This window comes from Gopherus evgoodei, chromosome 2 (assembly GCF_007399415.2).
Source record: "Gopherus evgoodei ecotype Sinaloan lineage chromosome 2, rGopEvg1_v1.p, whole genome shotgun sequence".
Classification (NCBI taxonomy): domain Eukaryota; kingdom Metazoa; phylum Chordata; order Testudines; family Testudinidae; genus Gopherus; species Gopherus evgoodei.
Window position 1 is genome coordinate 257239038 of NC_044323.1, and position 26236 is coordinate 257265273.

At 41.9% G+C, this 26236-nt stretch overlaps 1 protein-coding gene across 11 annotated transcripts in view; it reads left to right on the top strand.

Annotated features, from left to right (window-relative positions):
- The window catches only part of VPS13B (vacuolar protein sorting 13 homolog B), a 928813-nt gene that overhangs the window by 61657 nt on the left and 840920 nt on the right, over nucleotides 1–26236 (top strand). The gene's annotated exons all lie outside the window — the stretch shown is intronic.

The window sequence follows — 26236 nt, forward strand, 5'->3', positions numbered from 1 at the left end:
GGACATTCTCAGGGTCTCCAAGCAGAGGCTATCTCAATGGATATCTACATATTTCCAATTATGTTACCAAAATCATAATATGCATGCTCCCTCTGGACTTTGCACACACTCCACTAGGGCGCTGTCCACATCTGTCATATTTCTCAATAATGTACCCATTACGGACATTTGTAAAGCACCTACCTGGGCATCAGCCCATACCTTTACCAAACACTGTGTGGGATACCGCCCGGAGGCCAATACCGTCGATTTGTGGCCACACTAACCCTAATCTGACATGGCAATACTGATTTCAGTGCTACTCCTCTTGTCGGGGAGGAGTACAGAAACCGGTTTAAAGAGTCCTTTATATTGATATTAAGGGCCTCTTTGTGTGGACGGGTGCAGCGTTAAATTGGTTTAACGCTGCTAAATTCGGTTTAAACGCGTAGTGTAGGCCAGGCCTAGGTCTGCAGCTAGAAGTGCTGATCCCATTAGTGGGAGTTCACAGAGGCCCTTGTAGAAGAGTCCATGCTTACATGTGTTCTCCAGCCCCTTCTAGTAGCTGGACCACAAAGAGGCCAATGAGTTGGATACTGCTTTTGAGCTAACCACTGAGTCTTTTAGCTCAGGCAGCGAGAGTCTTTTTATTTTTATTTATTTATTTTTTTAAACGATCTAGACTTCTTGAGTTTAATTCCTTAGAGCTGATGACATCCCACCATGGATCAGTGTGTTACATTTAGATACCACACTGTTGGGCATTATTAAATAAATTCTCTTAATTGGGTTGTATTACTTGGGAGATTTTATGTGGTCATGTAATTAAAGACTGTCTTGTAATTCATGCACATAATGTACAACCTATTTAGCATTTCTTTTTAAGTTCTTAACTATGAAATATTAATTTTTAAAATATTTTATGGACTATATCTACATCATCTATGTTGCTCAATATTGTAAGGTCAAACTATAGCAAGTTTAGTTTAGGCACTTGTGATATGAAAAAGTGACCAGTTTAGCTGATACAACCCAGCTTGATTGAGAGATCTGAGTGTTTGCCTTTCTTTTGGGGATATCATGAAAATGTAAGCAGAGGGTATTAAATTCATAGCTCTCGTTTGACTGTTTTCTGGATCATGATTTGGACTGCAAACTTGATTCCATAAGAGTGAATAATTTTGTACTGCAAGAGAGTAACTGCATAGATTAAATTAATTCCATCTAGTGCTATTAAAACATTTAGAGGGGCATCTGCATTTTATTTTTTAACCATTACATGTTATGACAAAATTTGATCTCAATTTTTAAGTACAGTTTAATAGGGAAAACTATTATCTGTTCATTCTAAAACCTGTCAAAAATATAATAGATTTTAAAAAATGAGCACATATAGTATGTAGTGGGGTAACAGTTTGTGGGAGATGTGCATATTTGTGTGTGCATAAAGGGTATATGGTGGGAATGAAGTTGATATTAAAAGCAACGGCTATTGGGGAAATTATACAGTTATAAAAAGTTGTTGCTAATGATAAATGATTAAATCATACTTAATTTTAGAATAAAGGTAACTTTTTTGTGCTTTTTTCCTTCTAAAATTTGTAATTTGTTTGCTACATCTGGTGTCTGAAATGCAGACTTCTAAAAATTTCAGAAAATCATAACGAGGATATATAGGTAAAGAATATACCAATATTTAAATATCAGTGTATGATTATATGATAGCAATTATTGCAGCATGGAACACTACCATGGTTGTGTCTTATGGTAGCTTTCTGAACATGTATCATAATATATATATATTTATGTGGGCCCCATAATAATATTTAAATCCTAGTTTTGATGCACATATAGATACCCAGACTTAAATGAGGATCTGCATATATTTATGTACCCATTTGAGGCATCCAAAAGTCTAATGGCTTAATTTTAGGGTTAAATCTGAAAAAACTATGTTAAAATATAGAATTCCCAGTATTTTACCTGGGCTGTTCGCTGATGTTTTTATTCTGTTGATCAGTTAGGAGGATGATAGTTTAAATTTTCATTGCTGGCTATTAGCCAGTTTTAAACAGCAGTCCTTCAAATGACCTTTGAGCAGCCACTGCTGCCAGTCTCAAAACAAGAAGAAACTGCCTGAGCTGCTTACTGCAACCAGAGCTCCTCCTCTGTGAGTTTTATGTAAATATTGTTGTTTAAAAATCAGGGTATGCATATTCTGCAGTGTTTAGACAAGGAAAATGGAATTGAGTATGTGAACTCATTCAGAATTGGAATGAACTGAAAAAATATTAACCTATAAAATAATTAACTTTTACATTGAATTGTTTAGTTTTATCTAATTGTTAAAGCCATAAGCATGGTAGAAATTCATAAATTAAAATTGTATGGTGCCCTTTATTTTAATTCTAAAAATGATTTTAGTCTGAAAATGAAAAATTATTATTGCGTTATGCCTTTGAGAGCTTGTGGAGGACAGGTGATGGGAAAACATAGTATTTATCGTCAGAAATAAGCAAAAAGAAGACCCAGGGAATTATAGACCAGTTAACCTTACTTTGACACCTGGAAAGATTCTGGAACAAATTAAACAATTTTGTTCAAAACTGGAGGATAATAAGGTGATAAGTAATAGCCAAGAAGAATTTGTCAAAAACAAATCATGCCAAACTAATTTAATTTCCTTCTTTGACAGGATAACTGGCCTAGTGGCTATGGGGAAACAATAGATGTGATATATCTTGATTTTAGTAAGGTTTTGACACTGTTCCACATGATAATCTCATAAGCAAACTAGGAGAATATGAAAGATCAAATTACTATAAGATGGGTGCACAACTGGTTGAAAAACTGTACTTTGTAGTTATCAAAGGTTCGCAATCAAACTGAAAGGACATATCAAGTGGGGTCCAGTAACGGTCTGTCTTGGGTCCAGTACTATTCAATATTTGCATTAACAAGTGGGATGATGGAGTGCAGAGTTTGCTTATAAACCTTGAGGACGGCACCAAGTTGGGAGGTGTTGCAAGCACTTTAGAGGACAGGATTAAGAATTCAGAATTACCTTGATAAATTGGAGAACTGGTCTGAAATTGTAAGATTAAATTCAATAAAGACCAGTTCAGTTAGGAAAAAAAAAATCAAATGCATAAATAAAAAATGGAAATAACTGATTAGGCAGCAGTACTGCAGAAAAGAATATCGGGATTATAGTGGATCACAAATTGAATGTGAATCAACAATGTGATGCTCTGGTGAAAAAGGCAAGTGTCATTCTGATGTGTATCAACATGGGGGTTGTGTAAGACATGGGATGTAACTGTGTCATAAACAGATAGCTAAGGGTTAATGTCTCTTTCACCTATAAAGGGTTAACAAACAGTGACCTGCAAACACCTGACCAGAGGACCAATCAGGAGACGAGATACTTTCAAATCTCTTGGAGGGAAGCCTTTGTTTGTGGGTTTTGGGTTTGGCTTTGTTCTCTCTGGGTCCTGGATGGGGCTAGAGGTGCAACCAGGTTTCTGCCAATCTCCCTTCTACAGTCTCTTATCTATTCAGAATTGTAAATAAGAAAAGGCAGTCATAGTCTTTTAATTTGTTTTTTTGCCATTTGCATATGTGTACTTGCTGGAAGTAGCTTAAATTGAGTTTCTGCTGGAGAAAGTTTCTTACTATTGTTTATAAGTTGAAAGACCCTGTAACTGTTTACCATCTAAAGTGCAGCGATAAACCTTTTACTTTTTTTCTTTCTATTTTATTAAAAGTTTTGCTTTTAAGACCTGTTGATTTTTCTCTCCTAATTAAGGCTCAAAGAAATTGAGTCTGTATATACCAGGTATTGGTGGGAAGCAAGGAGGGAAAGGTAAATTTCCTCTTTGTGTTAGATTCAGACAGCTTGAATCTGTATTGCCTCTGCGTGAGGGGGAGAGAGAAACTTGATCTCTCTGTGTTGTGTTTCAAGGAATTGATTCACAGTATCTCCTAGTGTACCCAGGCAGGAAAGATCTGGGAGGAGGTAAAGAGGTGGGAGGGAATGGTTTATTTCCCTTTGTTGTGAGACTCAAGGAATCTGGGTCTTGGGGTCCCCTGGGAAGGTTTTGGGGGGACCAGAGGGTATCAGGCCCTAAAAATTCCTGATTGGTGGCAGTGCTACAGAATCTAAGCTGGTAATTAAGCTTAGAGGACTTTATGCTAGTACCCATATCCTGGACGCTAAGGTCCAGACTTGGGAATTATACTATGACAAACTGTTCCACGCTACTTGACACTAGTGACGTCTCTGATGGAATACTGTCCAGTTTTAGGCACCACACAAAGATGTGAACCAATTGGAAAGAGTTCAGAGGAGAGCCACAGAAATGATAAAAGGCTTAGAAAACCTGAGCTATGTGGAAAGTTTGAAAGAATTGGGTATGTTTAGTCTAAGGAAGAGAAGACTGAAGGGCGATGTGGTAACAGTCTTCAAATATGTTAAGAGCTGTTATAAAGAGGATCATGATCAATTGTTCTCCATCTTCACCAATGGTAAGATAATAGTAATCAGCTTAGTTTTGGAAGCAAGGGAAGTTCAGGTTACATATTAGGAAAAGTTTTCTAACAATGAGGATTGTTAAGTACTGAAACAGGTTACCTAGGAAGGTTATGGAATCCCTGTAATTGGAGATTAGGAACAAGTTAGACAAACACCTGTCAAGGATGGTCTAGATATACTTAATCTTGCCTCAGCACCAGGAAGGGAGGGCGGGGATGACCTCTCAAGGTTTCTTCTAGCCTTATGGCTAGAAGCTTCTGTGTATTATATACCTATACTGTGCAGCCCAGTGTAGCATATACAGCACTGGACTCAGAAGACCTCAGAAGGGTTCTATTTCTGGCTCTGCCATTGGTCTCGTGGGTGACATAGGGCGAGTCACTTGCACTCTCTGTGCCTTCATTTCTGTAAAATTCGGATAGTGATACTGACCTCTTCTGTGAAGTGTTTGAGATCTGTGGGCGTATGTAAGAGCTAGACGATATTATTTATTTATTTGTTACTTGGTTTAAGAACCCCCAAAACAAACAACATCTGTTCATCTATTTGGAAAAAGTTGTCTGTTAAATATGTCATTTAAATTTCATGTCGTTTTTTAAAAAGTGCAGTGCTTTTGAGGTTAATTTACAGTGACTGCATGCAGTTTCCTAAATTTACACAGAAAGCTGATTAAAAATATTTTCCTTGGACTGAAATACTGTTAGAGAAACTTGGATGACTTGATGACTTACATACTGTTTATTTTTCATTTGATTAGAGTTGGGCAAATTAACAACCATGTCTATATTATGGTCACTATAGTGACGCAGCTACATCATAGTGCAGACACTTCCTACACTGATGGAAGGGCTTTTTCTGTTGTACTGATAATCCATGTCGCTTAGCCAGAGATTGGCTTAATTATGGTGTTCAAGGATATGAGGCTGAGCACTGTAGCTATGTTAGCCTAACCTTAAAGTGTAGTTCAGGCCTAAGCTACAAAGGCAAACTTTATCAATATAATATGATCAGTTAAAACACTGAATTATAGAATAATCCTATTTTTTTTGTCAGTTTGACTCTAAATCTGCCATAAGCTATATAAACCACTTATTTTGTATTATTCAGTAAGACTGTTCCAAAGGTTATTTTGTGCTTTAATTTAAAATGAGATGCATTCTTTTCTCCTTACACACTAAATACTCCCTGAGCTATTCTGTTTGGCATTATATAAGATTAGAAGATGTTTCCAAATTTTTCATTTTCCCACACTCATATTTTTTTCCCAACTTACTTTTAAATCTTGTTTTCTCCACCCTGTTGGCCAGTTTTAACTCTTACTTTTGCATATGTTCAGAGTACACAGTTGAACACAACACAGTAACAATCTTTTCCCGCTTTCAGAAATATTTATATATTTTGTTTCCCATGGGTATCTAGAATCCACTCAGTTCCATTTCTTGCTGACACTTACTTTCCTTCCTCTTATTAAATCTTTACTATTTCTTTCATTAAAAATTAGACCAGGGATGACAGAAAAATTAACTTCTCTTCCAGGAAAGGCTAATAAAACGAGAGCTGCTGTCCTTATTTTTAGCTAGAAATATTCTGATCAGTCAGTAACAAAGAAAATAAGTTCAATTTGAAGAATTGCTCAGCAGTCTTCATGGGAGAAAAAATATTTGTCATGAATGTGGTCATTTGAAAGGATAATAAACCCTGTGTGTGTGCTATTAAAAAGTATCAACTATTTGAGACGAAACACATTGCTTTTTAAATTGATTCATGTGATAAGAATTTACACATTATGATGATACAATTACAGAGATCTTTTGTAAAGCTTTCTGACAGTTATAATGTGCAGTTGACATTTGCACTCTTTAATGTATAGAATTTTTGGAGGTTTAGGTGATGCATATCTAACAGGCCTGTTTTGGAAGATAAATAGTTAGTTTAGCATTTAGTTAATAGTTTGAAAGCCTTTCTTGGTATTTGAAAAGTGATGCCTTATACATAGTATTAAATTCTATGAAATAGTGTAGACATCACAAAGATTGACATTTATATAAAAGAAATGATTGATTATAAGTAGAAATAAGTCTTAATTTAAATGTCTTGAATGAGTTATGCCTATGTGTACCCTTGACATTTATTAACCAGAAAGCTTGTAGAGTGACCCAGCTACCTTTGCAATTTAATCCATTGGTTTTATTAGTCTGTTATCTGAGCACTTGGACTGTTTTAGTTCACTGATTACATTGGGTGAAAATTAATTTTTGGCCCTTATTGGTATATAACAGTAATTTAAAATACAACTAAGGGTTATCTACACTACCTGGATCGGCAGGTAGTGATCGCTCTATCAGGGATCCACGTATCGCATCTCATCTAGACGCGATACATCAATCACCAAACGCGCTCCCCGTCGACTCCGGAACTCCACCAGGGCGAGAGGCAGAAGTGGAGTCGATAGGGGAATGGCGGCTGTCGATCCTGCGCCATGAGGACATGAAGTAAGTCAGTCTAAGTTGATCTAAGATACGTCAACTTCAACTGTGCTATTCCTGAATCTTTTATGGAAGCTGTTTCAGTAAATCATGCCTGAAGACATTGTGTGAGTAGCTAGGTATAACTGGAACTCAGCACTAACTTGGCTTCTATGCTGGTAAGACTTTGACCAACTCGAGATGTACAAAGTTAACTAAAGTCATGGCTTAGGTAAATGATCCTCTTGCCAGGCAAAATATTTAAAAACTTGGCACTCTGTTACATTCAACTAACATGTTTAAGTTGTGGTATAGCCATCCTAAAAAGAGAGCTTGTTTTGAGTGTAGTAGCATACACATGTGTGGGTAAAATGCAAAAAAAGTACATTAAAGAAATATAAATTTGTAGAGTAAAAATGATTATTCTTTTCATAACTAACATGACCTTGTTCCATGAACACAGTGTTCATGTGTTCCTTGAGAAATGTATTTAATTTCCTTGCCTTTTTAAAAAAGAAAGGGGGGACAGGTTTTTTTACTTGATTGTATGTAAGTGGTTCTGATCTGCCCCCAAGAGATCACTATGCATGATGAGGTCTTAATTTTTGTGTGTGTGTGGGAGTGGGAGCAGGGGTTTGGAAACACCTTTGAATTAGCAGAATGCAGCAAAAATTGTGCAGATATTTAAATTTTATGTTCACAGTTTATGCAGGATAAAGAATCTGGAGTGGCGTAAAGAATTCTGAAAAACCCAGTTCTTCTTCGAGTGATTGCTCACATCCATTCCAGTTAGGTGTGCGTGCCGCGCGTGCACGTTCGTCGGAAACTTTTTACCCTAGCAACTCCAGTGGGCCGGCAGGTCGCCCCCTGGAGTGGCGCCGCCATGGCGCCCAATATATATCCCTGCTGGCCCGCCCGCTGCTCAGTTCCTTCTTACCGCCGTGTCGGTCGTTGGAACTGTGGAGCGCGGCATAGCTGTCCTCCATGTCCCTAGCTCTCCTAGTTATCTATCGTTTATCTATCGTTCATCTCTAGTCCATTTTAGTTGTTAATTAGTTGGTTAAGTAGATAGTTAAGTTAAATAGTTGTTAAGTAGTTCTTCGCCGGGGGCTTAGCCCTTCCCGGCACCCGGCGCCAGGCTCATGCCTGTTTCGCCGGGCTTCAAACAGTGTGCGGCCTGCAAGAAGCCCATGCCTACCAGCGATCCCCACGAAGCGTGCCTGAAGTGCCTCGGGGAATCGCACAGATCTGACAAGTGCCGCATCTGTAAGGCTTTTAAGCCAAGGACAAAGAAGGAGAGGGATCAAAGGCTCCGGACTCTCCTCATGGAGGCGGCACTTGACCCGACGGCTTCGCAGGCCGTGATCTCGGCGCCGGCACCGGATCGCACCGGCACAGAGAAGACTCCCCGGCACCGACCCTCTCCGGCACCGGAGTCAGAACCAAGGCCGTCGAAGTCCAATACTCCGGCCAGGCAGACCCGGCTAGAGCGCCCGGCCTCGACATCGGCCGCGGCGCCGCCGGCACCGTCGACTCCGGGCCCGGCGGGTCCGTCGAGTCCGGTACCGCCGAGCTCCCCCATGAGATCTGGGGTTGAGATAATGGTCCCATCCACACCAGAGACCTTCGCCTCGGCTCGGGACCTCATAGCCCTGACTGAGCCCACTCGGCTGCCACCCCCGGTACCTCCGGTGCGGGTTGTGTCCAGAGGCAAGCCCATGATGTCGGCACCGCCCAGAAACTCTCGTTCACGATCCAGGTCCCGACGTCTTGGGCGCTCCAGGTCCCGCCGCCGCTCGCAGTCCCGGCACCGCTCCCCTCAGCGGTACCGGTCGCACTCGCGGCACCGGTCGACATAGAGATGATCGCGGTCAGGTTCCAGTCGCAGAGACCGGCACCGCGATTCCAGGAGCAGGTCCCGACGCTACTCGCCGCACCGGTCGACCTCCCGGCACCGAGCTGGTGGCAGGTCCCGGTCTCGGTCAACCTCCCGGCACCGAGCTGGTGGTAGGTCCCGGTCGACCTCCCGGCACCGAGCCGGTGGCAGGTCCCGGCACCGAAGCGGCGCCCGGTACCGATCAGGATCCCGGCACCGTGACAGAACCCGGTCCCGATCCCGATCCCGGCACCGATATAACTCCCGGCACCGGTCCCCGGCACCGAGACGATCCTCCGTGCTGACCCGCGCAGACCCTTACCATCCAGGGTCGGCCCCACCATGGCCCTCTAGACAGCCGTCCGTATCCTCCCAAACGGACAGCGGGTATGCGCTGGGCACCGACCGGCAGGCGGCGCTGTTCGGTGATCCGCCGCTGCAGGACCAAGGCCCACAACAGTGGGGATTCTGGACACCCTGGGCATACCATCAGGCCCAGGGCCCCCAGCAGCTCCCTGCTAGGCCGGCGACTGCGGAGCGTAGGGCTCCTGAAGCCTCGTTGTCTCGCCTCCCTCCCTCCCCGGAAGGGGAGGAAGGGTCCAAGCAGCAAGACTCCGCTGTGGCTCCTGAGGCAGAGGCGAGGGATGAGGAAGACCCTTAGTTAGACACTCTCGTGCCTGGGGTCTCCTCATCCTCCTCCCCGGATGAGGCGGTGGCGGGTACCTCCTCCAACAGTCCCCCCCCGCTGGATCTCAGGGCGCACCAAGACCTCCTCAGGTGATTGGCTCAAAATCTGAGTCTGCAGGCAGAGGAGGTCTCGGAGATAGAGGATCCAATTGTAACCATCCTCTCTTCTGATGCTCCCACAGGGTCGCTCTGCCCTTCATACGGACCATCCAGGCCAACGCCAACACCATCTGGCAGTCTCCGGCCTCCATCCCTCCGACAGCGAAAGGCGTCGAGAGGAAGTACATGGCCCCTTCTAGGGGATACGAATATCTCCATGTACACCCGAATCCGGGTTCACTGGTGGTGCAATCAGTGAACGATAGGGAGCGTCATGGCCAGGAGGCTCCAGCCCCCAAATCCAGAGAAGCCAGGCGGATGGACCTCCTTGGCCGTAAGGTGTATTCGGCTGGGGCGCTGCAGCTCAGGGTCTCCAACCAGCAAGCCCTGCTGAGCAGATACGCCTTTAATTCCTGGGTGGCAGTGGACAAATTTAAGGAGCTGCTGCCACAAGATGCTCGCCAAGAGTTTGCGGCCATCTTGGACGAAGGCAAGAAGGTCGCACGCACGTCCTTGCAAGCCTCCTTGGACGCTGCGGACTCGGCTGCCCGTACCCTCGCGTCAGGAGTTACGATGCGTCGCATCTCCTGGCTGCAGGTTTCCGGCCTTCCGCCGGAGCTCCAGCATACTATACAGGACCTTCCTTTCGAAGGCCAGGGCTTGTTCTCTGACAAGACAGACCCCAGACTCAAGAGTCTGAAAGACAACCGGGTCATTATGCGGTCCCTCGGGATGCACACCCCCGTGACGCAGCGTAGACCCTTCAGGTCGCAGCAACAACAGCAGCGCAGGCCATTTTCCCAGTTCCACCAGCGGCAGGACCTTAACAGGCGCCGCGGCAGGAACGGAAGGCGCAGGCATTCGGGGAACCAAGGGGGGCAGAACCAAGGCTCCTCAAAACCCCCGCCTGGACCTAAGCCTTCATTTTGAAGGTGCGCCCGAGGGCGCAGTAACAGTTTCCCCTATGGATCCTTCCCCCCCGTTTTCCAACCGCCTTTCGTTTTTCCTCCCGGCGTGGTCCCAAATAACATCGGACCGCTGGGTCTTAAGCACGGTGCAGACGGGATACCACCTGCAGTTTGTTTCATTTCCTCCTTCCCGCCCTCCTTCCTCGTGCCTCTTCAGGGACCCCTCTCACGAGCAATTCCTTCGGCAGGAGGTGCAGACGCTCCTCAGCAAAGGAGCTATAGAGGCGGTTCCGGAAAGCGAGAAAGGCAAGGGGTTTTATTCCCGCTACTTTCTGATCCCCAAGGCCAAGGGGGGCCTCAGGCCTATCCTCGACCTGCGAGAGCTCAACAAATACCTGGTGAAGTTGAAGTTCCGCATGGTATCCCTGGGGACCATTATTCCATCCCTGGATCCGGGAGACTGGTACGCCGCCCTCGACATGCAGGACGCGTATTTCCACATTGCCATTTGGCCGCGCCACAGACGCTTCCTCCGCTTCGTGGTGGGGGCTCTTCATTATCAATTTGCAGTCCTCCCATTTGGCTTGTCCACGGCCCCGAGGGTGTTTACAAAATGCATGGCAGTTGTCGTGGCGCATCTTCGACGCAACCGTGTCCACGTGTTCCCTTATCTGGACGATTGGTTGATTCGGGGCACGTCGGAACAACAAGTCAACAGCCATGTCCGCGTGATCACCGGCATGTTTGCAAGTCTGGGCCTCTTGATAAACACAGACAAGTCCACCCTGAGGCCCACTCAGAAGGTGGAATTTATCGGGGCCGTCCTGGACGCCACTGTGGGCAGGGCCTTGCTGCCTCTGCAACGGTTCCAGACCATGGCGGCGATCGTTCAACGTTTGCGGTCAGCCCCATTGACGTCAGTGAGGACATGTCTAACCCTGTTAGGCCACATGGCGGCTTGCACCTTTGTGACCGATTACGCTCGGCTCCGCATGAGGCCTCTCCAACTGTGGCTTATCAGTCATTACAGGCCGGCAAGGCAACCGTTAGACATGTTAGTCACAATCCCCCAGAAGGTCTTAGATTCTCTCGGCTGGTGGCTAGACCAGTCCGTATTATGTGCGGGTCTTCCCTTCCACCCCTCTCAGCCCTCGGTATCCCTGACGACGGATGCCTCAGATCTAGGCTGGGGGGCCCACCTAGGGACCCTGCGGACACAGGGCCTGTGGTCTCAGGAGGAGGTGGGGCTACACATCAACATGCGGGAGTTGAGAGCGGTCCGCCTTGCTTGTCAAGCGTTCTGTCATCAGCTTCAGGGTCGGTGTGTCGCCGTATTCACGGACAACACGACGACCATGTACTATATCAACAAGCAGGGCGGCACCAGGTCCTCCTCCCTGTGCCACGAGGCGATACGACTCTGGGACTTTTGCGTAGCCCACTCCATTCACCTCAGGGCTTCTTTCCTCCCTGGAGTACGGAACACGCTGGCGGATCGATTGAGCAGATCCTTCCTGTCACACGAGTGGTCCCTTCGCCCGGACGTCGCTCTCTCCATTTTCCGGAGGTGGGGTTATCCCCGGGTGGACCTCTTCGCATCCAAGGGGAACAGGAAGTGCTAAGCGTTCTGCTCCTTTCAGGGCAGGGAGCCAGGGTCGATAGCGGATGCCTTCCTCATCCAGTGGTCGACCCACCTGTACTATGCGTTTCCCCCGTTCCCTCTGGTCCACAAGGTCCTCCTGAAGGTGCGCAGGGACAGGGCTCTCGTGATCATGGTGGCCCCGGCATGGCCCAGGCAGCACTGGTACACCATGCTGCTGGACTTGGCCGTAGCCGACCCAGTTCCCCTGCCCCTTCATCCGGACCTGATTACCCAGGACCACGGGACCCTCTGTCACCCAGACCTGCAGTCGCTGCACCTGGCGGCGTGGCTCCTGCGTGGCTGACTGGTTCCGAGCTGCGCTGCTCCACGCCTGTGAGGGAGGTGCTCTTGAGCAGCAGGAAACCGTCCACAAGAGCCACATATTCAGCGAAATGGAAACGCTTCTCCTGTTGGTGCGTAGAGAGAAATCTCCGCCGTATGGAAGTTTCGGTGACCGAAATCTTAGACTATGTTTGGTCCCTCAAAGGGCAAGGTCTGGCCTTATCGTCGTTGCGAGTCCACCTAGCAGCTATCTCCACCTTTCACCCGGGTGCGGACGGTCGCTCCGTTTTTTCTCACCCGACGGTGTCGAGATTCCTTAAAGGGCTGGAACGTTTATTCCCTAACGTCCGTCCCCCTGCTCCGACCTGGGATCTTAACCTGGTGTTGTCCCGGCTCATGGGGCCCCCCTTTGAGCCGTTAGCTACTTGCTCCCTGCTCTACCTCTCTTGGAAGACTGCCTTTCTAGTAGCTATCACCTCAGCTAGACGGGTGTCGGAACTCCGAGCTCTTGTGGTAGACCCCCCATATACGGTCTTCCACAAAGACAAGGTGCAGCTGAAACCACACCCTGCATTTCTGCCCAAGGTGGTCTCAGCCTTCCACGTCAACCAAGAGATTTTCCTCCCGTTTTTTTTCCCAAAACCTCACTCCTCAGGCAGGGAGCAGCAGCTCCACTCACTGGATGTCCGTAGGGCTCTCGCGTTCTACATAGAGAGGACCAAACCCTTCCGAAAATCCCCCCAGCTTTTCGTGGCGGTAGCGGACCGTATGAAAGGGCTTCCTATCTCCTCCCAGAGGGTATCCTCTTGGGTCACATCCTGTATCAGGACCTGTTATGACTTGGCCCATGTCCCTACGGGCCGTGTGACTGCGCATTCTACCAGGGCGCAGGCGTCGTCGCTGGCTTTCCTCGCCCGTGTGCCCATCCAGGAAATCTGTCGGGCAGCGACCTGGTCATCGGTCCACACCTTTGCTTCCCACTACGCCCTGGTCCAGCAGTCAAGGGAGGATGCGGCCTTCGGAACTGCAGTGCTCCGTGCCGCGACTTCTCACTCCGACCCCACCGCCTAGGTATGGCTTGGGAGTCACCTAACTGGAATGGATGTGAGCAATCACTCGAAGAAGAAAAGACGGTTACTCACCTTTGTAACTGTTGTTCTTCGAGATGTGTTGCTCACATCCATTCCACACCCGCCCTCCTTCCCCACTGTCGGAGTAGCCGGCAAGAAGGAACTGAGGAGCGGGCGGGCCAGCGGGGATATATATTGGGCGCCATGGCGGCGCCACTCCAGGGGGCGACCTGCCGGCCCACTGGAGTTGCTAGGGTAAAAAGTTTCCGACGAACGTGCACGCGCGGCGCGCACACCTAACTGGAATGGATGTGAGCAACACATCTCGAAGAACAACAGTTACAAAGGTGAGTAATCGTCTTTTCCAACTGGGAGCTAGGATTCCCCTTGATGTAGGTACTGTGGAAGACAGCCGCAAGCACATTTTCTTCTTGTCATCTGGAAGAGAAACAAGTGCCATAATTTTATAGTGGAATTGTGAAGAGTGCGCATGAGAACTGCTGTCAAGCTAACATTAAAATTAAATAGGGATCTTGGCAATGTAAGCACAATGAGGGTTCTGCTTGGCTAGACTGCACTCGTCTCAAACAGTGACCCATAAAGAAAAACTCTAGTAGATTGATAACCATGATCCCACCACATTTTTGTGTGTGTGCACGTCTTTTTATGAATGGGGGGGAATTTTTTGAGATGGAATTCCTTGTGGTTTAAGACTCTGGACTGGGACTTGGGAGATCTGGATTTAATTCCCAATTTTGTCAGAGACTTTCTGTGTGATTCTGGGTAGATCATTTAATCTCTCTCTGCCCTGCCTCCCTTTCTGTAAAACAAGCATAACAATAATTCCCTACCTCACAAGAGTGTTGGGAGGGTATGTTCATTGTTGTGTGGGATCCATCCAAATATTCTACCATGAAAGTATCTAGATAGATGATTATTAGGAAGACTATAAAATAATGATTAACAGCATTATGGGGGGCAATAAATCCCCACGAAGTTAGTTTGTCCTGAAGAAGGGTGAATCTCATCTTCTTGCAGTGGGCTTAGCTGGCTCAAGGAGGAGCAGTTTTTGCCTCCTTGTATCAACTTTGGCCCAGTGTTATGAATTATTTGTAAATATTCATTCATTCATTCATTCATTCATTCCCATAATTGTTTGGACAATCAAAAATAAAGTCATGACTGGGAAAAGTTTGGGAACCCGTGTTCCAAAAAAAAGGGAAAGGTTTGGGCTAAAATAGTTTTGTTTTATACATTTCTATGTTGTTTAAGTACCAGGTGGACTAGGAACAGACTTAAGTGCTCAGGGCACAAATGAACTTGCAAGTTCACTGGAATAACTGGGGAGAGCTGGAGATACATGAATCACTTAGTTGTTCCATAGAAGCAAATCTGGGGCAGATGGAGAGGCTAGGTGCAGCAGGTGTACATTTGCACCGTTTAGGTACCTCTGGGCCAAGTCCTTTGCTCACTGAAATTCAATGGGAGTTTTGCCTGAGTAAGAACTGCAGGATTTGGCCCTTCATTATTAGTCACTTTTTTCAAACTTTTTGGAGTATTTACTGTAAAATGAACGCTATATGTCAAATTTGAAAGCTTACACATTTCTGTGTGTGTGTTTGGGAGTCAGGGGAAGAGGGAGTGTGATAATGTCTTTTGTTTTAACAATGTGAAAAGTCTCCCACCAAAAAACTGTCCTTAACTAACAAATTCTGAATGCATTCTTCAAAAGTTGCCCTAAAACAAACAAAATATCTTTCAGCACAGATCAAAAATGGAACATTTTAGGCTAAAAGCATTTTCAGAATGTGACATATATGAAAAAATATATATATACATACACCCCCCCCAATAATCTTAACATATTTAATTACATAGGATGTAATTCAAAGTATGCAATTTTGTGTTGTCATGGACCCTGGAACTATTAATGAGTAATTCATTTTATTTTAGCAACATATTTAATTTATATATTCTGTATTAAAACAAAACAAATTTTCTAACTCCAAAAAATGCAATAGGTTGACTGAAATTTGTATAAGCATGTTAAAAATGCTCATATCAGCTAAAAAATATTACAGTTTTTCATGGCTATTCACACTTCCTCTTGGTGCCTGGGATAAAAGATGCTATATACAATAATTTAGTGTGTGTTTTACATTCATATGAAAGATGAAACATCTATTTAAAATATTATGCTGCTAGTCAGATATGTGTAATTATTATCATGGCAGCAGTAGCATCACTATCCTTTATGCACAGCTCACTTCTACTAAAAATCTCAGGTTTTTTCCTGTAAATGAGCTGATTACATTGCAGTTGGCACTTTCTGATTGTGATCTCGTTATTTCTCTTAAAGTAAGCGAGGATCAGATCTGGCATGGGAGGCCCTCAAGATATATTTAAATGCTACAAAAATTGATGTTGGCGATGCAGTAGATGGAATTCTTCCTCTACCAGTACTGAACCTTGTGGCCTTCGAAATTAGGAGGACAGTCTGTGTCTGAACCAGCAGGGAAAGAAAACTATTAGCCCATTAGAGAATATGCAAGGTTCAGTGTTAGGTCTTGTCTTCATATGGAGCTCTTGCATTTTGAATTTGCACCATAGGCATTCAGTCATCTTGTGATTTTGAGGAGGAGTGTTCTTGGCTGATCGGTGGAACACAGGGGTTCAGCAAAGCCTATTTGCTTCCATGCATTTTAATGAGAGGATTTATGAATCCTTCTTCCAGTCTAGGGGACCATTCTGCACAGGAAGAAAAGCTTCCGTCTTGTGATTAGAGAAGGACCAGGTCTTTTGGGCCCTTGCTGATTGCATCATGCTAGCTGCCTTTGGGGCTAGGGAGGAAATTTTTCTCACTGCCAGATTGGCCTGGGAAAGGTGGGTTATTTCACCTTCCTCTTAGCTGCCCGGCACCTAGTGGGTATGTACAATTCACTTTGTTGCAACTTGGTACGTGCTCATTGCTGGTAATCCTTCAGTAGTGGGTTGATCCCTGATAAACTGGAATTGGAAATGGATTAGGAGAAGGTGTCTCCTAAAGAAGGTGGGGAATGGGGCTGAGGTCCTAATGTCTGGTACAGTGAGCAAGTAGTCTTATTTTTCCCTCTCCCCTTAACCCTCAGATGAGGGAAGTGTTAAGGTCTCAACAGCAGTACTGGGACTAGGCTAATTGGACAAGTTACTGCTGTATAGTTCCCGTATGTGTTATTTAATTAAGCTTCAGCCTGGTTAAACCACATTCCTGGTATTTCACCTTTCTTCCTGTGGTGTTCAAGACAATGCCCTTGCTAAATACTGTAGGCACTGTGCTGCTGGAGATTCTTTTATTCATTTAATTTAAAAGAAGTGCTTTGAGTATTCATAGTTACTGAAGGTGGGTCATGAGACTTTTCACAGGAATTGGGATATTAATAACATTTGATGCAGTGTCTTTACAAAATCCTACTTATACAATAAATTACAATGGTCTCGGACTGCAAAGAGGCTGAAGGAACACAAAGGAAAGGACTGTGGGGTCATGGGAGAGAGTGTCTAGCAAGGTGTTGCAAGGTTCAGTGTTAGGTCTTGTCTTCATATGGAGCTCATGCGCTTTGAATTCTCACCGTTCCTTAATCTGAATTAATTTTAAGAGAGAAGACCCTGATACTGATCTTATTTAAAATGTTAATGGTTGGGACGAGGGTGATCTTCTAACAATATCTTAGTATCTGTGAGTTTCATTAAACTGGCGGGTTCTCTGAACATCATTCAAGACAACGAAAAGGTACCTAAAAATCTCTCTAGGTTGTGAGCTCTGTGGGACCGGTAGTCAGTGTTTCCCTTTAGTGCTTACTACAGTGAGTTGATTGACTGGGGCTTCTAGGTGCTAGTGTAAGACAAATAATTAATATTATGAATTTTTAAAAAGTGTTGCCTTTTTTTTTAAAAGCTAAACATCAGAAAAAACTTCCTGAAACATTAGTAGTCTCCTAATGGGAGTTTTGGAAACCCTATATTTGGATACATTAATTATTTTTATGTTTTTATTTTGATTTTTACAATTAAAAGGTACTTATCGCAAATTATAGGTGGCCTGATAATTTTTTTTTAAAAACACAGCAAATACAACAAATATTGCTACTCCAGTAGATGACCCAGCTCCCATATAATCAAATCTGAGTCAACAGGTTTACAATATAAATCACCCTCCCCAAAAAGAAAAATAACGTACAGGCAAGTCAACCTTATCAAAGAGCTGAGACAAATAAGTGGACTTTGACAAATTTTTAATATTGCTGACAAAAGTGAGGGATGAATTCAAAATTGAGGTCTCTACTGGAGTACAGCCCATGTTATCTATTTGTACTTCTGTGGACCTTATCACCATAGTTTTTGAGAAGCCAGCAGCTCCCTCTCTTGTAAACAAATAGATGTTGCACTCAGATATCTGTGCTAATGACAGCAGTAACAGCACTGAACATAGCAGTTGTTCTCCCCAGAAACCGATGGGCAGCCAGCACATTTCCCAGAGCACCAGCGGCATGTTTTCACTGCAAGCTACTTTACTTCCAGAGTGGGCTGCTGTGGCTGCATACGACATTGTCTTAAGCTTTCAAATAGATTTAAATTATAGCACCATTAAGAGCACATTGCTGTAAACTAATATAGAGGTAACAAAAACATGGATCATGATAGTGAATTCTGGAGTCAAGAATAATGGATTCAACCTCCTGACCCGATGCAGATGGTAAAAAGCCTTTCTGGTCATTATTGCCAAACACCCTCAATTAGATGACTTGATACAGTCTCTTCTAAACCCTTTGGTGGTTTACCTCAGCCTGTCTTCCTAACTTATTCAGGCTGAGCCTTTGCCTCTCTACCCTCATTCATGCCACCAGTCTCAATAGACAATCATTAAGGTACCACACCAATTGGCTCTGATGAGAAGGAGAGAAAGACATGGATATTCTCATTGTACTAAAAGTACCTCAGATTGGGACTCCTTACTATCCATTCTAATAGTCTGATATGTATTTTGAATAAAAGAGACTATAAAATGAACCTTTGAGAAACCTCACATGAGAGCACTCTTGGAACCAAAATATAGTCCCTCAGAACAAGCTTCCCTGGGATCTCTTGGAGAGAAAAGCAGCCATTCACGAGTTACTTTGTCATTTCTGTTCTGGTCTTGCAGGTGAGTCAGCAACAACTCTTTATTAAAGGTAACTCAATAGCTCTAAAATCGGTATGGATACCTAAAACATCTACTGGAAGAGATTTAAAACTAGACTGGGTAAAAGTGCAAGAAAATATGTTGTCATAAACAATCTAACTCTGGCATTGGGATAAATATCTAATTCATTACTTCACAATAGTAATTTCCCAGTGGTCAAATTCCAGCCTGGATAAATATGTTCTATTTCCTTAAAGTTCCTCCTGCACTGTCAGTTAAAGATGTTCTCTATTTTCCCTTCAAAGAAACAGTTATTAAGGTTGTGTGCAAAACTGATGCCACATACAACTACTCTTGGGACAGAATTTCAGTGTTAGAGTACACTCTCTAAATCATTTTGGAACCTTTCAAGATAAAAGATGCTATATTTATTAGAATTTTGAAAGATGCAATATTTGTTAGAGCTTTGAGTAACTTTAGCTCTTTTCCTTTCAGTTTAAATAATCCTAATTTTGGCACTATTATGTCATAAGTATTAAAGTCAGAGGTATTGCCATCTCTTTAACCATATGATTGGTTTTGTAAATTTTGAAGTGCCTTTAGATACATTACATAACAATCATATTTCGTTCTATTATCTGTTTCCAATAGTCAGACTGCTGTTAAAGTTCCCAAGAGCCCAAGCTTTACAGCAGTTAAGTTTATATCAAACAGATCAAAGCAAATTAATTTTCTATATCCACTGTTTTTACTTGTTTATATTGCTCTTCATTAGAGCAGTAGTAAAATTGAGTCTACATTTTTCAAGGTTTAGTTTGACTTCAGTATCTATTCCCAATAAATCAGCTTTGCGAAATCTGTTTGCATGCTTTTTACGTTTGATAGGGGGAAATGCGATATTTTAGTCAAAGAAGTATACACCTTAGAAGAGTGGTCAGTTAGATTTTTGCAAGGGTGTAATAAAGTGCTCTATTAATGTATTTTTTGTATACATGCATCTACATTTTGATGCCTATCTGGTAGTATTCTGTAGGAGACAATACACATGCTATAGTTTTTTCTGCAGTGAAATCCTGCAGATCATAACCAGTTTGACATAGATTTGTAACAGATCTTGAAACGATTCTTTGCTCAACTTCCCATGGGTAAGAATGTTTAATTTTAACATAGCCCTATCATTGGAAGTTATTTTGTGGCGCACCAACCTTCCTTCCATAAATAGGAAATGGTTCATCATTTTTGGTTTCTGCAAGTAGTCTGGACAGTAAATTAGGTTTATTTTTCTAGAAATAATAACTGGAAGAGTAGCAATAGGATGAGAGAGAAATTTGTTGGGGGGGGGTGGATGGAAGTGGAGGAGAGAGTCAAAACACTAACTTGAAACAACCTACCCATATAAGTATGCAAGAAAGTTTCTGTAAAGTAGCTAGTTAGACTGCATCAGTATGATTTTTGCAGTGTAATTCACAACTGGAATTGATTTTTTTTTTTTTTACCATAACTCCCCCTATTTTAAAGAAACGACGTTTTTACTTGGTTTCTTGAGAGCATAGGCCAATATTTGCAGAAATAACCATGTGATCCTCACAAGAAAACATTCTTCTCCCATGAAGTATTCTCACTAGACATCTTGGAAGTCTTTCAGATTAAACAAAGCTTGTGTTGTGAAGCATGTTTTAAAATGGAAAAAAATCTTCTAAAATTAATTAAAGCAAAAAAATTGTCTGTTTTATTTAAATAAAATATTTAATAGACTATTGGGAAAAGGTTATAGTAAAATTCAGAGCATGTATTCTGATGCTGTCAAATACGGTTTGTATGTGACAATATGGCAATAACCATTTTATTTATCAAATATTTCAAGTCAAATTTGACAGAACATTAATCTCATGGATATTTTACTTATTAATTACACAGCACTGGAGGTGCATGTGGTGCTTTACAAAACAGTAAAATGAGGTCCCTTCTCTGAAGAGTTTTGGGGTGGTTGCAGATTCTGCAAACATTTATGTATGTGAGTAACTTTACGCATGCGAGGACTATATGCATGGGACTTGTAAGATCACCAGCCAATTTAGGACAAGAACAACATGAGTAGATTACGTACTCTGGTGCTTCAATGGAGGAAAAGATAGGAAATCATAATTTTCCATATATTTACTTTCTAATTATAGAAGTATGCCCAGTTTATTTTTTGTTTAGGAAGAAAATAGATATCTTCTTTATTTACGCTAAAGATGCTGCTTATTATGTCCAGTATTGAAAGCAAACCTAAATTATTGCTAAAGGCCAGCATTTTAAGTTATTGCATAGTTATTTCACAAAATATTTTTAGTAAATAATCACTGTATTTCTCTGTAAAGATTAGCAGTGAAAATACAATTTTTTGTCTTTTTACAATTTAGATAGTTATTGTTATAACTGATACTTGCAGTCATTCCCATTATTAAAATACATATGCAGTTTACTAAACTTTTCAGCTAATGATATTTTAGAAATACATATTTTTGAAAAAGTGTTTCTTTAACTTTAAAATGTTTGTCATGTAGTGTGAGCTAGATTTATTAGACTGCAGTAGTTTTAGTGCATTTTGGCTGTGATGTTTATTATGACATCACTGTAATCTATATACAGTATGTGATTTCAGTTGGTTTCAGTGTTAAATATTTTCATAATTATGCTAGTTTTGGCAGTTCACTTGGAACGGTTTCTCTTTAATGAACGTGTTTTACTTCTGGGTATGAGAGACAGCCACATGTTTGAAAAATTAATAGCATGCTTTTAAAGTTAACATTGAGCAGAAGTGTGTAACTACATAACTTTTTTTAATGTAAGTAGAACTTAATAGGAATCTAGTTCTTATAAGGTCATGGCCATAGTAATTGTCATCTAGTAATTAGAGTATGACATTTGTTTTATAAAATATCAGTAACTGTTGTGAAAGAAAAAATGTGAATTAAAAAAGAAAGAAAAAATGTGAATTAAAAAAAAATACTAGCAGAAACTGTTGGATAATTGTGTAGTTTAAGGAAACTAGTGCATATTAGCTAGCACTAAATATAGTAGTACTTTCAAACATTATTGTATCATGTTGAGCTCTTTTTAAGCTATAGCTAGATACATATTGTTACAAGTGTTCACATAGGTGGGAATAAAGTTGTAAGTCTTCTATTAGAATTTCCTTATTAATAGTAATGTATAGTTATGTTTCCCAGGGTGGTGTTTGTGTATTATTTTTGTCACCATCCTGAAGCATGTAAATATTATTTTGACAATCCTGTTAGGTCCAACACAGTAAACAAACTATTGCAACCTCTTCCCCTCTCAGCAAAGACTAATTGCTCAGTAAGTTATAAAATTAAAAACAAATGCAATATAACAAAAATATAATAAAATCTTAGAATTCAAACAACAAATGAAGGGATCCATTTAAATTAAAAAAATTTGTAATTGGAGCTTATTCAGAAACAAAGGTATTTTTCCTTAAAAAACAAACCTTACAGATTGAAATAAACTTTATAATGCTTTTTGTAAATGGAGAGGAATGAAATGAGACTGATTCAGGCATAAGCAAATTCTATGTTGTGTAGGAGTCATGTTGCAAAAGTGCAATTGCCAGCAGACTTTGCACATGCTAATGGGATCCTTGTATGACAGGTGGTTTGTGAGTGTGCATACTGGTTAGTACAAGGCTGAAAAAAATGTGAATGTAGCTAGGGTCAACACCATTAATGGTTTAAAAAGAGGTAATACTAATTTAAAGAGAATCTTTTTTTTTTTATTGGTAGCCAACAAAGCTATCACAGGGCAAGCATAATATGATCGTAATGATTCATATCAGTAATGACAAAACATTCTGTGTAAATGGTAAGTGACAGTGGCTCTATGACAAGCTCAGGAAAGAGGGGATCATGCTTATTGAGCTGTGTGGTCACCAGGCCATCTGTTGCTTTGGCAAGATCAAAAGATAAATAAAAATGCAGTGATTCATCAGAAAAACACTTTTGTACAGAATCTGAAACACAGTTTCCTAAGGAAAGGGCATTGTCAAAATAATGCTAAAATTCTTAACTTGAAATCTATGAATAAATTCTCCTCAACAAGAGAAGGAGATGAGCAAGCGTCCTGTTATAAAAGATCTCTACCGAACAGCAAAACTTCTATCTTCTCAGTGTTGAGGATGTGAGAGGGCAAGTATATCCAAGTGTCATTATTGCTCAGGTATCCTTCCAAATCAGAAATTTAATTTGCAAGGTCCATGGATGAGAACAATACTGTATTAATAAGATTCTATGATATGTTTGGAGGTGCTGAAAAACAGGTGTTAAAACAAAGTCTTGGTGAGATGCTGTATTATCCATAATCACCAACTGATTCCTATCTTCTGATTTTGTCCAGAATCGCTGGAACGTAATCCCAGACAATACAAGCAACATTCCTTAGTTGTTTATATGATTGATCAGCCATTATTGAACAATTATATAAAAAGGTGAGAGAGGTCCCATATCACCCAAATGACCAGTTAATCCTAATTTAAGATCAACTGAAGATCACTTGTAATTTCTGCATGCACAATCTCAACTCCGAAGAAATCTGAAACTCAGCTGGGAGTAAATTCTGTATTTCCTGGAAACAAATGTGTCTTTTGCATTCCCCTTTGGTATCAGTTATTCATAAAAACCTGTGGAGGATTGAGAAAGACAGTCTTTGTCATCCTAGTTGGGCCATCATGGCTTCAATGAGTCTTGTACAAAAAACAGGATCCAGCTGCCATCAAGAGTTCTCTGCTTTCTCATTTTCTCAAAGCTATTAAGAGAAGTGCTGCATCGAGACCTGCCAAAACATCTGTAAAGTCTCACTCTGAAAAGCAGATAGTAGATCTTCAAATTGTGCACATTCCTAGTTTCCAGAAAGATTTGGGAAACTGTTTTGTTCACTGATAAAATGCTAGGAGGGTAGACACTATAGTGATCTCTAATTCTTCAGCAGAAAGTTTGAGATTTTGAAGAAATTGGTACCTTGCTCCTAGGCTTCTGATAGATCAAGTTTCTATCCTTTTATAGGCCATGAGAAAGGTGCAAGGTAGTAGGGTCATATGCCGTATTAATAAGATTTGAGAACATTTGTTTTATTATTCTCTCCTACTTTCCCAGATTTAGAATATCTCTTTTGTTTTTGTGACACACACATCTATTGGTGCCAACTAGAAAACAGTTAACTACTAGGATGACCAGACAGCAAATGTGAAAAATTGGGATGGGAGTAGGGGGTAATAGGAGCCTATATAAGAAAAAGACCCCAAAATTGGGACTGTCCCTATAAAATCGGAAAATCTTTTCACCCTGTTCACTACTCTGTTGAGATACAGAGGCCTGTTAGTGCCAGCTGGTAAAGGGTTCACTACTCTGGGTCAGCAACTCCTATTAGGCCTGACAAACTCACTGTACCCAACACATTGCTTTTGTTGTATGTATCCAAAAAGTGACCTATAAGGTATCAAATGAAAGCTGATGACACTGGTCATTAATATCACTGTGAAATGTATGTACTGACAATATATAAGAAAGTGTGTGTGTGTGTGTGTATGTATGTATGTATGTATATATATATATACACTGAAATTACGTTTTAAAGCCTGTAACTAGGCAGAGAGGACAAACAGCTCTTCTTCCACACTCTTATCTCTGTCTCCGATGTAAATTAAGGATTGTAAGGCAACACAATGGAAGCCCTATTTGCATTTGGAGCCAACAGAAAAAACAGATTGACTGGGGGAGGAGTGAAGGGGTGTGTGTGTGGGGTGGGAATGTGAAACCTGCAGTGGGGAGCACACCAGAGGACCGGCCACAGTGGAGAAGAGTCTTATCTAGGAGTGCACTTCAAAAGGGATATTTCAAAGATTTATTAAACTATAAGAGGAAGGAACAAGGCCTCTTATCCTTCACCATGAAATAAAGAGGACGGCACTTTTGGCATTCATTAAAATTGGGTCCTGGCCATGAGGGCTAGTGATGTTGGGGAGTTGCTTTAAAGAAACATTGCTTTAGACAAGGATTTAACTAAGCTTAGACCTTAAGGGAAGCATTTTATACCTTTTGTTTTACATGTAACCTGTTGTTTATTATCTTTGGTCACTAGCGCTTAAGTTTATTTACAAAGATGAAGATTTATGTGTTTTCACTATAAGTAGATTCCAGTGCTGTGTTGTTTTAGGGGACCTAATCCTTAGTTTTGCCAGTCAAGCTGTGTGTACACTGTCTCTTCAGAGCCAGGCGTACCTGGTTATTTCTGGGAGTATCCTGTGACAGGCTGGATATGACAGAGTCACACTGGCAGAGGGGTTCGGGGATTGCTGTGTGTCTGTCTCTAGGCTGCACAAGAGAGGGTGAGCTCTGTGAAGTCCTGGAAGACTGTACTTCTCTGTGACCAGATACTGATAGTTTCAGGGAGCTGAGCTAGAGTAGGCATCAGGCAAAACTGCTTTACTCTAGGGGCGGGTAGTGGTGAGGTGTCTCTCAGCCCTGACTACTCCTGGGGAGTGTCAGGGTGGTGTCTTAAGTTTTATTTGTTAATAGGCTTTTCCTTCTGCTGTTTTAGCATTTGGGATCCATTTTTTTCTGTAAAAGGCATAGTCTTACCTATCCTCCTTATTTAGATGGGTCAGTATGTATGTTGTTGATTTTATGTTTTGTCATTTATTTAGTCTTCTTCTAAACCAAGGTGTTGGTACATATTATCTCTGCCTTTCTTCCTGAAATGTTATCTCCATTTTATGTCAATCAGGAAAATTGACATAAATAGTTTTTCTCCCTCTTCCAAATATGAAATGGAAATTTTGTGGCATTCCCTTGAATGTCTTTACATCTCTTTAAGTTCTGTGTATATACAGATGTTTTCATAATTGTCTGAGGAAACCTTGAAAGGACAAGAAATTTGGAGTTAAGATCCCCTGGTAATTCTTACAAGAACATTAAACAAGTAATGTTAGAAAATCAGGAAATACAGATTGAAGATGCCACTTCTCACACAACACAACCATGCAATTTTAACTGTGTTGTAGCAGGAATGCCAAGAGGAACTAGGAATGTCTTCTCTCCATAAAACACTGCCACTTTTATTGCCCATTATAGTTTCATAACAGGACTTGTGTTCATACACTCCTGCAAACCCTTGTGATCTGGGCAACATTATGATCCAGGACATACTTGCTACTGGTAGGCTGAGTTCAGTTAAAAAGGTTTAAGAATGGGTAAGGTACCCTGATATCCCTAAGGCAGGACAGGGATCATATGTAGCAGAATTAAAGTGTGTTTTTTTTTTTTGGTTTTTTTTTTTAGTATTAATATTCTATGAGAAAGCATTAACTATAATGTATTGGTTTTCCAAACATGAGTTTTGATAATAAGTGCACATTCTGGAAGGGCACAGGGAACACAACACAATAGTTGAGCCTTTGCAATCCTAACTCCACATAAACTATGTTTTGTGTGTGTGAATTTTCTATGTTGCAAGTATTTAACATTTAAGATACATTTT